Below are 12,152 nucleotides of genomic sequence, written 5' to 3' on the forward strand. Positions count from 1 at the left end.
TGGTGGGGGGGGGAAGGGGGGAAGGAGAAAGATTGGGATTGGGGGGGAGGGGGAGGCTGGGAAGGGATGTGAAGGGTAAACAAAAGGAGGAGGTTGCAATGCTTGGTAAGAAATGTACGCATTATCCTGCCCATGTAATTGTAACCCCTCTGTACAGTATCTTCACAAATAAAATAAAAAAATTAACTATAAAAAGAATTAAGTTAGGTACCATGTGTATTAAAGGCTTCCTTACTAATAGTAGAGATGAGAGATGAGTAGTAAAGAATGTACAGTAGCTTCCACTCACCTATTAAAATGTGAAAATTAAAGCATGCTAAAAAAAACATATAGTAGCTAAAGTGTCAAAATAGGCTTTTTGTTTTCAGTAAGATCAGACAGGAATTACATTTTAACTTAGATTAATTCCACAGCTTGTTAATCAAATTCATTGAGAAGCTGGTTAATGAAACCATTGACAAAAATTGTAAGATCAATTGTTTTTATTGTGGATTTTCAGTTTATATTTCCTTTATAAGGAAAAGTTGATAAATTACATGGGAGGAATCTACATGTGTAAACAGAAAATAAATTGTTACAATAATAACTTTTCTGAGGTACATAGCCTACAATTGAATGAGAATTTATTTGCATGTAAATTGCTAGTGCACAAGAATTTTCCATTTGCAGTGGCTAGACTTGGTTAGCCATTGTGCAGAAAAAGAATTAAGATGCCATGCCTGAAAGTGCTATCCTACAGACAGTGTTTATTAAGATTAGTACTTGGCTAATATCTGGGAGCCTTCTAATCTCAGAACTTATAAAAGTCATTCAGTGTATTAAAACTGTTCATGCCAACCACGTAGCTAATGCTCAACTCTGGATTTTCTTTAGAAAGTCTGGTATGTTTGGTAGATGATTGGTAGAGACTATCCACATGATCAGACTACAATAAAAATCCAGAGTATTTAGTCTCCAGTGGACTTCCCTAAGGAAAAATATTATATGAACATTGTTGCATTTTTGTTTCTGGGAGAATTTACCCTTTTTGGCCCCTCATAGGAGGAAACAAGCATAAAAAGGCCTACATGTAGAATCTTCCATATTTCCCCCTTATGATATAGCTGTGATTATAGCATATAAATCGTTGTCATATGTACAATTATATTCTGAGTCCCACGAGTCTCTCTAGTGAATCTTCAAATGGAGAGGTGGTCCTGAAAACCCTTGATACAACCACTTTCCATAGGCATGCTGTATCATGGAATTTAAGTAGCAATGTGCTTCATCACAAACTTGTTGAATGATGTGGCATTGTTACCTGCATTGATAAGATAAATAAAACTCTAAGTCAATTTGTAATCTGTGATTCTAATATATCAATTTTCAACAAATATTTTACACACAGAAAGAAACTCTGTAAGGAAATCAGAAGATAGTGAATGCACAGAGTAGAAACAATAGTTCACTTTTAAATAAAAATAAGCACAAGTGCCATTGTTTCTTCAGCTTTGGGATACAATTATCCTTTGTACTGAGAATTGTAAGGGGAAAAATCTATGAAGCCATGCAAAAATGTCCCATGGATTTCCAAAAGTAACAGCTGAACACGAAAGTGGGCACAGACAGACAGGGATCCTTCTATTAACAGTGTCTTTCAAATTGCAAAAACATCACCTTCGTTGTAACATTGTTGTTTGTTCTTATCAGATTTTCTTTGTGACTTTTGATTGAATATTTGTGAACAAAGAAAAGTACTCACACCATATATTTTGAAATTAAATAAAAAACAAAAATTGTAATCAGTATTCACAGAGATTCATCAAATACAAGGGAAAAATGTTCTTGCCATCAAGCTGAATTAAAATTACCAGTCTGTATTAAATATGTCAAAAAGAACTACAATCTGTAATATAAAATGTTGGGAAGCAATAAGTACATGTACATCTTCTGAGCATCACTTTAATTTTTCCCCATCCACTAAAGCAATGTGAATTGTTTAGAATGTGTGAAATGCAATGTTATGACATTGTTGAACACATTATATGTAGTTTAACAGAGTGTTTCCAGAAAATGAGTAGTCAGTCATTTGAGAAAGATTTAATCTATTGAGAATATGGCTCCAAAGACTTCTTGTTCTCTAAGATTCCTGTGACATTTGTGTATCCTTTGTATCTGTTCCCATTGCCTTTACTCTTGCTATCTACTTATTTTTATCTTTACAAAGAGAAATTAAAAGACTGGCCTTACAGGCAATAGTTTTGAAATAAAATTATATGAAGACAGAAAGCAAATAAGCTAGGCAGTAAGACTGTTAGTTTGAGAACTATAGATTTTTATCACTGGCATAGTTATTCTAATTTAATAGTAAGTATGTCAGAAGGAGCTGACATTAAAATATAAGTCATGTGATAAATAACTGTGCCTAACAAATAAGGTTACCATTGTCATTTAAGTGATTACCCATAGTTTCACTTAATTTAGAATATATAAATCATGAAGACATGTTTTTCTGTTATTCTCTTCTGTTATTCTCTTCATAATAATAGTATATGGATTTGACTTCACTAAATTATATTTTTCCACATTGTTAGGGCATCCTTTAGTTATGCCAGTTGTTTTTTTTTTAACATATCTCTATATCTTGATTAGACTGACCTGCTTGGTCACTCTTCCTCATTCTCCTTTTCCACTTTCTCAAACTAAAATTTTTGGGCCTTTCCTAGGGCTTGAACTCAGGGCTTGGGCTCTGACCCTGACCTTCTTTTTACTCAAGGCTAGTGTTCTACTACCACTTGAGCCACAGCTCCATTTCCTCCCAAACAAATTTTAACAGGCTTCATTATTTCTAGGAGTTGGACTTAAATTCTTCTAAAGCGGTGAATTCATCACCACTCTTAAAATTTCCTCTCCACATTCTCAAATGATTCAGCTCAATGATTAGCCTATAATTGGAATTTGAAAGATACATTGGCAGAGAATCATATAGTAGATCTATTTTTAGTCTTTTAAGGGACATTCATACTAATTTCCAGAAATTAAAATTATTTCCTATGTCAGGGTTGAATGTTGTTGAGCTTCTCAGCTACACTAATAGCCAAACTCTACAACTCAATTGCATTTCTTATATTACAACTGTAAAATAAAATTTTCTATTGGTAGTTTCACTTGTAAAATGCTGTAATAAAATAATTTAAACAGGTTGGGAACCTGTGGCTCATGCCTATAATCTGTAATCCTAGTTACTAAGGAGCCCCAAATCAGAGTAGCCACGATGGAGAAATCCTCAAGACTCCATTTCCAATTAACAGCAAATTTCTATGCTGGAGACCTGGCATAAGTGAGTGAACACTGCCCATGAACAAGCAAACCACCCTGGTACTAGCACACACACACACACACACACACACACACACACACACACACACACACAAATAATAAATTAAACATGCACCTGATAAAAGGTGAGTATTCAGAGACCGCCTTACTATAAGTTATTTAAAATAAGAAACAAACAGGATTTTTCAAGACCATTAACTTAAAAAAAGAAGTAAATAGAAAGATATTTAGTAATTTATATTACAAGTTAGCGTTATTTGAAAGAAGAAAATTGATATTTTCTTGATATGATAAAAAAATTAAAGGTTTGGGACCATTAACTCATTACAGATAAAAACATTAGACCTTATAGTATACATTTTGTCCCTTAAAGTTTAATGTATGTTGGCATAGTATCATTTTCATTATATGATACAGGGATCCATCTTCCCACTATTTTGTGGGGAAAATAGTAAAAATATCTGGCATGTCAGTAAGGTGACTTGCAAAACTCTTGCTACAGGGAAACAGAAGCCAATAGCTACACACAAGTTAGGTTTTTTTAATAGCCAGATTAGAAAAGGCATATAAATCCTGTCTAGTTTTTGTTTGCTAGACTTTAATGAAATGGTCTCAATTCATCTGTAAATGAGGTCAGGAATGCCATCTTTCTATATGTCCAGGGGAAATAATAGTATGGATAATATATGGCACTCTATCCAACATTCTTCTTTTAGTCAAGGCTAGAACAAGAACAAGAGACCATTTTTACGTTTCTTTTTGCAATCAAGAGAGATGTTGCTTTATTTTTCCACAGTTATCACTTTCTGCATTATATTACCAAGAACATTAATAGAATCAAAATGATCCCAGAAATGTATTCATGGAGTTGTTCCAAAATGAATAAAAGAACAAAGAGTAATGTATTTATTCATAGACAGAATATTTTGGGAGTTTCTAGGGTTTCAGACATTTTGTTCAGCTTTTTTTTCTAGGTAGTCCAATTAGCAAACTGCTTTCTATTACAATAGCAATATAGACTGCACAGTATTAATATAAAATATTTTTATATCATAAAGATAATCCACAACCTGTGTCAAGTTAGGAACACTGGAGACCAACCACAATTGTTGCCTTTGAGGCTGCCAAGATTATTATTGGTTATAATCCAAGGTAGGCATGAGAACTGAGCTTTGTTTTTTTCTTGGGGACATGTTTTAACATCCTAGTGTGTGGGGGACGGGGGAAATGCCTCAGAAAACTCAAAGCCCAAAATCTTTTACTGATTAGCATGTTGTCTCACTTTGACACTTTTGTTTTAATATACTACACATACAAAGGTCTTTTCAAGCTGAAATTACTTTGTGTAGCTAGTACAGGAAGATTCCCTTCATATTTACTATCAGCCATTTTAGTGTTGTTGCATCTCTGTTGTTACCTTTCCTTCAAGTGCTTGGTGTTAGAAGTATGCTGACAACTAGTCTACTGCATGGCCAAGAGTCACTCAAAAATCCTACTGATTAGAAAATAGGGCAATAAATCACTATCTCCTGAAAAAACAGACTTGTCTTTTCTTCTCTAAGATCATAACTACTTCTGGTTAGGTGGTAAAAGTTTTAGTAATTAGAGATTGGTCTTTTCTCAAATGTTTATTTTGGAAACATGTAATTATTTGGCCACGAAATGTTTCCCTGTGTTTTTTTTAAATATCAGAACAGGGAAAAATATCCCAAGGGCAACAGTCTTTGATCCAAAGGGAAAACTCATGGAAGAAAATATAAAATACTTTAAAGGTAGATACTGTTGGGCTTCTTCTTAGGGATGAAAGGAGGCTTGGCTTCTTTTATCCCACAGCTAAGAGATTTAGCTCAAATTATTATATACTTTTTAGCTGAAGACAGAATGACCAACACATTACTCAGACTAAGAAGAAAGCAAATAGGAAAGTTTTAAGAATTACAGCTTTTAGCACTGAAAGGGATATTCATTGTTTAAAAGCAAGAGCAGGTACCCCTACTGCATTGTTGGTGGGAGTATGTTCAACCACACTGGAAAGCAGTATGGAGTTTCCTCAAGATTACACATTCAGCTCCCCAATGACCCAGCAATCCCACTTTTGGGCATTTACCCAAACAATCACAAACAAGGCCATACTAAAGCTATCAGCACAACTATGTTTATCGAAGCATTATTCACCATAGTTAAGATATGGAACCAATCCAGATGCCCCTCAATAAATGAGTGGATGAAGAAAATGTGGTATATATAATGTATATTATATAATGTATATATATTATATATATTAGTATTATATGCAACATATAATATATATTAGTATTGGTTATAATCCAAGGTAGGCATGAGAACTGAGCTTTGACTTTTCTTGGGGACATGTTTTAACATCCTAGTGTGTGGGGAAGGGGGATATGCCTTAGAAAATCTATATTATATATAATACAATATATTATATATTGCATTATATATTATATACCACATATATATTATATATACCATATATATATATGAATTCTATGCCTCCATCAGAAAGAATGACATCACTCCCATTTGTTAGGAAATGGAAAGACTTAGAAAAAATTATATTAAGTAAAGTAAGCTAGACCCAAAGAAACATAGGTCCCATGGTTTCCCTTATTTGCAATAACTAGTATACATTTAGAATAATCTTACCAGACAAGCAGAAAAGGTCAAAAGCTATGTATATATGACCATATAAGATGATGCTAAGCAAAATGAACCCCAAGATATGGACACAAGAGGCTTTTTCCTTGTTGCTGTTTTTTTTTAATGTACTATGTGATTTTTTTGTTTCTTTTGTATGTTCTTTCTCATGGTATAACCCCTGTTTTTGTTGTATTTGATTCTGGTGTCCTGTATCTTGTATATACATATTTCTAATTTGAGGAGGGGAAGGGAAATAATAAAATGCTGAAACAAGGATACAGGTTGACCCATTGTAACGATGAGACGTACAAGACATTATGTTGAAAACAAACTTTACAATTTCGAGTCAGGGTAGGAGTTGGGGAGGTAGGGAGGGAAGGGATGGTAGGGGAAAAACAAAGGAGGGGGTAACAATATTCGATAGGAAATGTACTCATTACCTTACTCATGGAACTGTAACCCCTCTATACAGTATCTTTACAATAACAGTGAAGTTATCTGAAGACCTAAATTTTAATCCCAGCTTAAAGATATACTTCTTGGGGGGGGGCGGGGGGGGGCGGGGGGAGGCTTCTTAGATTACACATGCATTTTACTTCCAAGAGTGGTTACCATACTCACCCCCATCCAGCACACTCTTTAGTTGAAGTTTTTAAAAACTAGAAGTGAGGAAAGTGGGACACTTTCTATCTGGTATGCACTTGGTAGGGTTCAGCCTATTATTTGTCAGAGGTTATAGCTCTAAACATGCAGAATGTGACTTTGAGAAGTACTGAAAGAATGACCCTGTCTGAGAGAGGTAAGATTGAAAGCTGGAATTTGAAACATTCTACTTTCTGGTTCCATTTATTCCCAAGGCCAATAATAGACTTACTCTTTCGCAACTTGGGTTACACAATAGCATTCTCTTTTTGCCTAAGCTACTTCAATTTAGTATTTATTAATCAAACTGCAGTAATCTGACAAATTTCAGGCAAAAAGAAGAAAATAAATTTAGAAATCAGATTAAAATTTAGCCCCCCCCCACATATACACCTCTGTTAAAGATGCAAAGATTATCTTACAAATCCTCTGTTTTTAAAATCCATTATCTATGAAGAATGAATATGGCATGGGTGATCTTGTGTCCATGCACTTACAGATTTATGTGACCTTTGAAATCTGTGTCTATATTTGCCAGCATCTCTTTCTGTAGTAAGGCCTCTTAAGGACAGAGCATCTGCTTTGTAAAATATACACAAATGTAAGACCCAAAGAAGCTAATAGGAAGAATTTCACCGTATTTAGTTTTTTAATGGCAGTTCCCAGATTCTCCTATAAAGAGATTAGGAAAGTCTGGTAACTACCATTATTGATTGAACGAGTCACAATCAAAATTATTACTGGCAATGACCATTGGTGTGGCTCTGTGGCAATTCCTTTGTTAAGCTAAATGTTTCTTAATTCTATCATGACTGAAGCACAAAAAAATAGAAGGGGAAAATATGAATAAATCACTTTAGGCCAACACCCAATTCACTTTGTATTCAGTGAGATGTGTTTATTTTAATAGCTGATCTGAAGACATGCAAGATGTCTTGTCACAGCTGTGCAGAACTTAAACAGAAGAGTATAGAGCTCAATATTAAGCACATGTAGCATGGAATAATAATCAAGGTAGGTTCCTCAAAGTGCTTAACATCAGAAAACACGGCCTTATTTTCTGTTAGGGTTTCAGAATCCTAAGGTTCTAAAGATATCTATCTAAAAAGCAGAATCAAAGTTGGGCTTTATTTGACAACCTGAGTTCTCCTTCCCAAGAGGCTTCTGTAGGTTTGATCAAGATTCTTTCTAAGTGAAAGCAGATTGCTGTTCTCCAAAGTTGTCCAGAAACAGCAGCAAAAGTTTGTCCTGGGGAAAGGGCAATTCCTGAGCTGTAACAGAGGGCAATGGTTGGCTAGTTACCAATCATGATCCGGGCTTACACACAGTCCTACATCAGAGGCCTGTGAATTAAAAATCTCCATGCCTCCAGCTTCGTGAAGGCTGAGGACTATGCACAATAAGGGGGAAAATGACTACGGCAAAGAAGAATGCCTGATGAGATGGGCACAAAGTGTGTCAAAAGGAAGAAATGTGGGTAGGAACACGGGGCTTTGAGGGAGAGATAGGGAGATCCCAAAGGGTGACTACATGGTTGTGCATCAAGCCAGGTTCGATCAATGGTAAGTGTGGGGGTGCACAAAAGGGCCTTATCAGTTTTTCTGTCAGTGTTATAAACAGACAACACGATGAAGGACCCCAGTGGAAGGCGCTTTCCCTCAGAGGCGAAGGTGGTGGCAGAAGATTCACTCCTTCCTTTCCCACTCCGTTGGGCCCCGCCCCTGGTTTCCCACCCCTTTACGGCCCCGCCCCTTCATTCCTAACCCCGCCCCAGGCGGCCCCGTTGCTTCCCACAGCCCTTTCGGTCGGCTCCTGGCTTTTAGCTCCCGCAAGGCTTGGCAAGTAGTGTGAGAGCGCAGGCGCGGTTTGCCCCTCGCTGAGCGCGGAGTAGCGGAGCGGGACCCGTGGTAAGTGTGGCAGCGGAGCTGGGCTCCTCTGAGGGAACGCCGTCCCAGGCGAGCTTACCAGGAAGGATCGAGGTGGACGTGGGTGAGTTCGGTGGGTGAGGAGAAACTGTTCAGATGTGCTTTTTAATGTTGGTAGCTCAACTACTGGAGTGTGCCGATTGGGGCCGCGTGCGGAGCAGAGTGCGCTGTGGCGGGAGTGGAGGAGGAGGGTGTGTTTGAGGAGAAAAACTAAAGAGAGGCAACCCAGACGCTGGAAGTCCATACACGAGCTTGGCAGAATCGGGAGGTTCGCCCAGGCTCTGGAGCATATCCCAGCTTCAAGTTCAGTCCCCCGGCTTGGTGCCCCCTGAGAGGCGTCCCAGGCTTATCCCTTTGCTCCCGCTCTGGCTTCTTGAGGTACAGATTTGCCGGGAACATTCCCCATCACTGGGGTAAAGATTTAGGGGAGGTGGGCTCTCGGCCTGGATTATTGCCATGGAGGGCGTGGCGTTCTTGTTACTTTCCTTAACCGCGTCCGGGGGAATGTGTCCCTCTTCTGGTCCATTGTGCTCATGGACATTTTAACAAAGGCTATGACTGTTTCGTACGCAGTGGCTGGTGACAGCGGGGGCGGGTGTGTGTGGGAGGGGTGCTTGCAAAGTCGTGGTGTGGCCTTAGGGGATTGGGAATCATGGGGTGGGGGGGGGTAGCGTGGTGGAGTGGAAGGAAGAAAACAACCTTCCTGCTTCAGCCTTTTCCGTCTTCCTGGTCCGGCGATTTTGATTAGTAGTAGGAAAAGCCCCAGAGGTTTATGAGTAGATTTTGTGTGTGTGTGTGTGTGTGTGTGTGTGTGTGTGTGTGTGTGTGTGTGTGTGAGTTCAGGCTCTTGTGCAGACATTGCTTTTGTGATTGTGTTATACACGTATTTGCAGAAGAAAAACGAAACTAATGGCATTTGACAGGAAATAATTGAATGGGAGGGAAAGAAGTAGAGTGACAAATCTTAAAGTTCGATTCTTCCCTTTTGGTAGTCACAATAGAAAGCCTAACTGAAGGATGTGAAGTTGCACAAGTCTGGGTAAGTGAAAAGTTGGGTAAAAGACTGTTGATGGTTTCAATCAAGAGTTATATTATTGGGAGATCGCTGCCAAGTACTTGGGCAGACTCAGAACTTTTAAGTATGATATCAAGAATAGAAAACACTAGAGAAAATATTGTGATATTAAATATGAGTTCATAGGCTTTAATTTTTAATTTTAGAATCTTTTAAAAAATATGGTGTGTATGTTCCCAATCATAGATGTTGATATTTTCACCCATTGTTTTAACTTAATACAACAAAATTAATTGAAATTCCTCTTCCTCCACTCCTTTCCCTTGGTTGTCAATCCTGTTTTTTAAACGTTTACTTTAAAATCTGATGCATATTTAAAGATATAATTGCTTTCCCTTAGGTATGAAGTGAGCAGAATTTTGTTATTTTACTCTATCTTCTAGTAATTTCAAGGTTTATGGTAATAACGGTACCTGATTAACTCTAATTCATCTTTTCAGACTTAGCGCAGTTCACTTCCCAGAAAAATTTGCCACCTTTCCCACAGTGAAATAATTATCTCCTTGTCTGTAAAACTGATATCACTAGACTTATTTTATCTTTATTTTTTTGTGCTAGTAGTGGGACTTGAACTTAGGCCCTCATACTCTTTCTTAGGGTTTTCCACTCAAGATTAGGGCTCTACAATACAAGGCACACTTCCACCTTTGGCTTTTTGCTGGAAAACTGGAGATAAAAAAATCTCACTGACTTTTCTGCCTGGCCTGTCTTCGAAACAGGATTCTCTTGTCTTGGGTTATACCTAAGTCAGTTGGGCATGTGAGGGTGCCTAATAAAGCTAAAAGAGGTATGTGTTAATAAATACTGTTAGAAAGATAATAATTTTTCTGCATAAATTCATCTGATAATAGGAAAAAGCTGAATGCTGAAGTTGGATATAATATTTGAGTAACATTTTTTGGATATAGAGAAGGAATAAAGACAGAAATGTGTTCCCATGTATTAGTCATAGTACATTGTTACAAAAGAGATATAAACACTTAGCGGATAAGGAAAAATAAGGACCAGAAAAAGATCAAGGCTAACTTCTGACACCAAAACTAGTGAAAAGTCAACTTTTTGTAACAGAAAGTTAACTATTTACAGAAGGACAAAAATAGGGTGTTGTTGTAATTTAGGAGGTGCTACAAGTGAATCCAGCTTGACAAATGCTATCCTCTAAAGGCTAAAGCATCTAAAGAAAGCTGTAGCATAATTAATTGTATTATACAGTACTTCTAAATAGCCTTTAGCTAATGGATCTCTGTCTTTTTTTTTTTTTTTTTGGTTGGTCCTAGAGCTTGAACTCTGGGCCTAGGTGCTGTCCCTAAGCTAATTTGAATCAAGGCTAGCACTCTACCACTTGAGCTACAGCGCCACTTCTGGCTTTTTCTGAGTAGTTTATTGGAGATAAGTGTCTCATGGACTTTTCTGCCCTGACTGGCTTTGAACCATGGTTTTCAGATCTCAGCCTCTTGAGTAGCTAGGATTATAGGCATGAGCAACAGGCACCCTGCTGGATCTCTTTTCATTTTATAATATTTTGTGGTATAATTGGTCTGATCATTTCTACCATCTTGTCTTTGATATCTCATTTAGTTCCACCTGCATCCCTGGCCTTCCAGTAACCTGCAGCCCATAAAACAAGAATTAACTTCTTCATGCTTTTCACTAGATCCACTCAAATCTCATCATTCCTACCCCCAGCTTTCATCTCAAGAATGAATTTGTGATCACTCATTTTGTAAAAGAATGGAATTGATTCTTTAGTCTAAAAATGAGTCAGGATTGACTGTTTTGTTAGTCCAGGTTTCTGTGCCTGTAAATCAGAGAACCTATTCTGGTCATTAGTAAACTCTATTTGCTTCTGTCACTTAAGCTCAACTCCATCCACCTATCTGTAAAAGTATTTTACCTTATACATCACTTTTCCTCATAACAGTGACCTCCCTTCCTCCAAAAAATCTGGTTTTTACAAAGAAAATTTGAGACCCAGAGAAGATGTGTACTTGGAAATTTCCTTTTATTGTGTATGTGTATGCCAGTAGTGGGGCTTGAAATCAGGGCTTTTCATTTTTGTTTGGCTTTTTTGCTTAAGGCTTCTACGCTACCACTTGAGCCACAGCTCACTCCTCTTCTGGCTTCTCACTTATTAATTAGAGATTAGCGTCTTTTCGACTTTTCTGCCCATGCTGGCTTCGAACCATGATCCTCAAAGTTCAGCCTCTTACATTGCTAGGAAAAGAGATATGAGCCACCAGTGTTGGATGAAATTTCTTACTGTGAAGTTCTTCATTTCTGTAACGTATAAGCCCACCTACTGAAAAGATATTACAAAGCAAGCCATTATTATTGTAGCTTCCTTGTTAAATATTTCTTTACTTAAACTTCCCTCTTTGCATTTCTGTTGTTTTTCTAATTCTGAAGTTTAGAACAAAGTGTCTTAAAGGATGTGTGTATCATCTCCTGTAAAGAATGTATAAGATCAAGCGGAAAAGGTCAGATAATGTGATGTCAGGAAAATGAACCCTTAGATATGTATTTTAATGTTT

At 37.3% G+C, this 12,152-nt stretch overlaps 1 protein-coding gene across 2 annotated transcripts in view; it reads left to right on the forward strand.

Moving 5' to 3' along the window:
• The first annotated feature begins 8,456 nt into the window (after positions 1 to 8,456).
• The window catches only part of Prrg1 (proline rich Gla (G-carboxyglutamic acid) 1), a 98,421-nt gene continuing 94,725 nt past the window's right edge, over positions 8,457 to 12,152 (forward strand). The window contains exon 1 of one of the 2 annotated variants that reach the window (XM_013026707.1): positions 8,457 to 8,610. The gene's annotated coding sequence lies outside the window, so the exon portion shown is untranslated. The remainder of the gene's footprint in view (positions 8,611 to 12,152) is intronic. The other variant, XM_013026708.1, reaches the window with a different exon arrangement.

Source organism: Dipodomys ordii, unplaced genomic scaffold (genome assembly GCF_000151885.1).
Source record: "Dipodomys ordii isolate 6190 unplaced genomic scaffold, Dord_2.0 Scaffold96, whole genome shotgun sequence".
NCBI classification, from domain to species: domain Eukaryota; kingdom Metazoa; phylum Chordata; class Mammalia; order Rodentia; family Heteromyidae; genus Dipodomys; species Dipodomys ordii.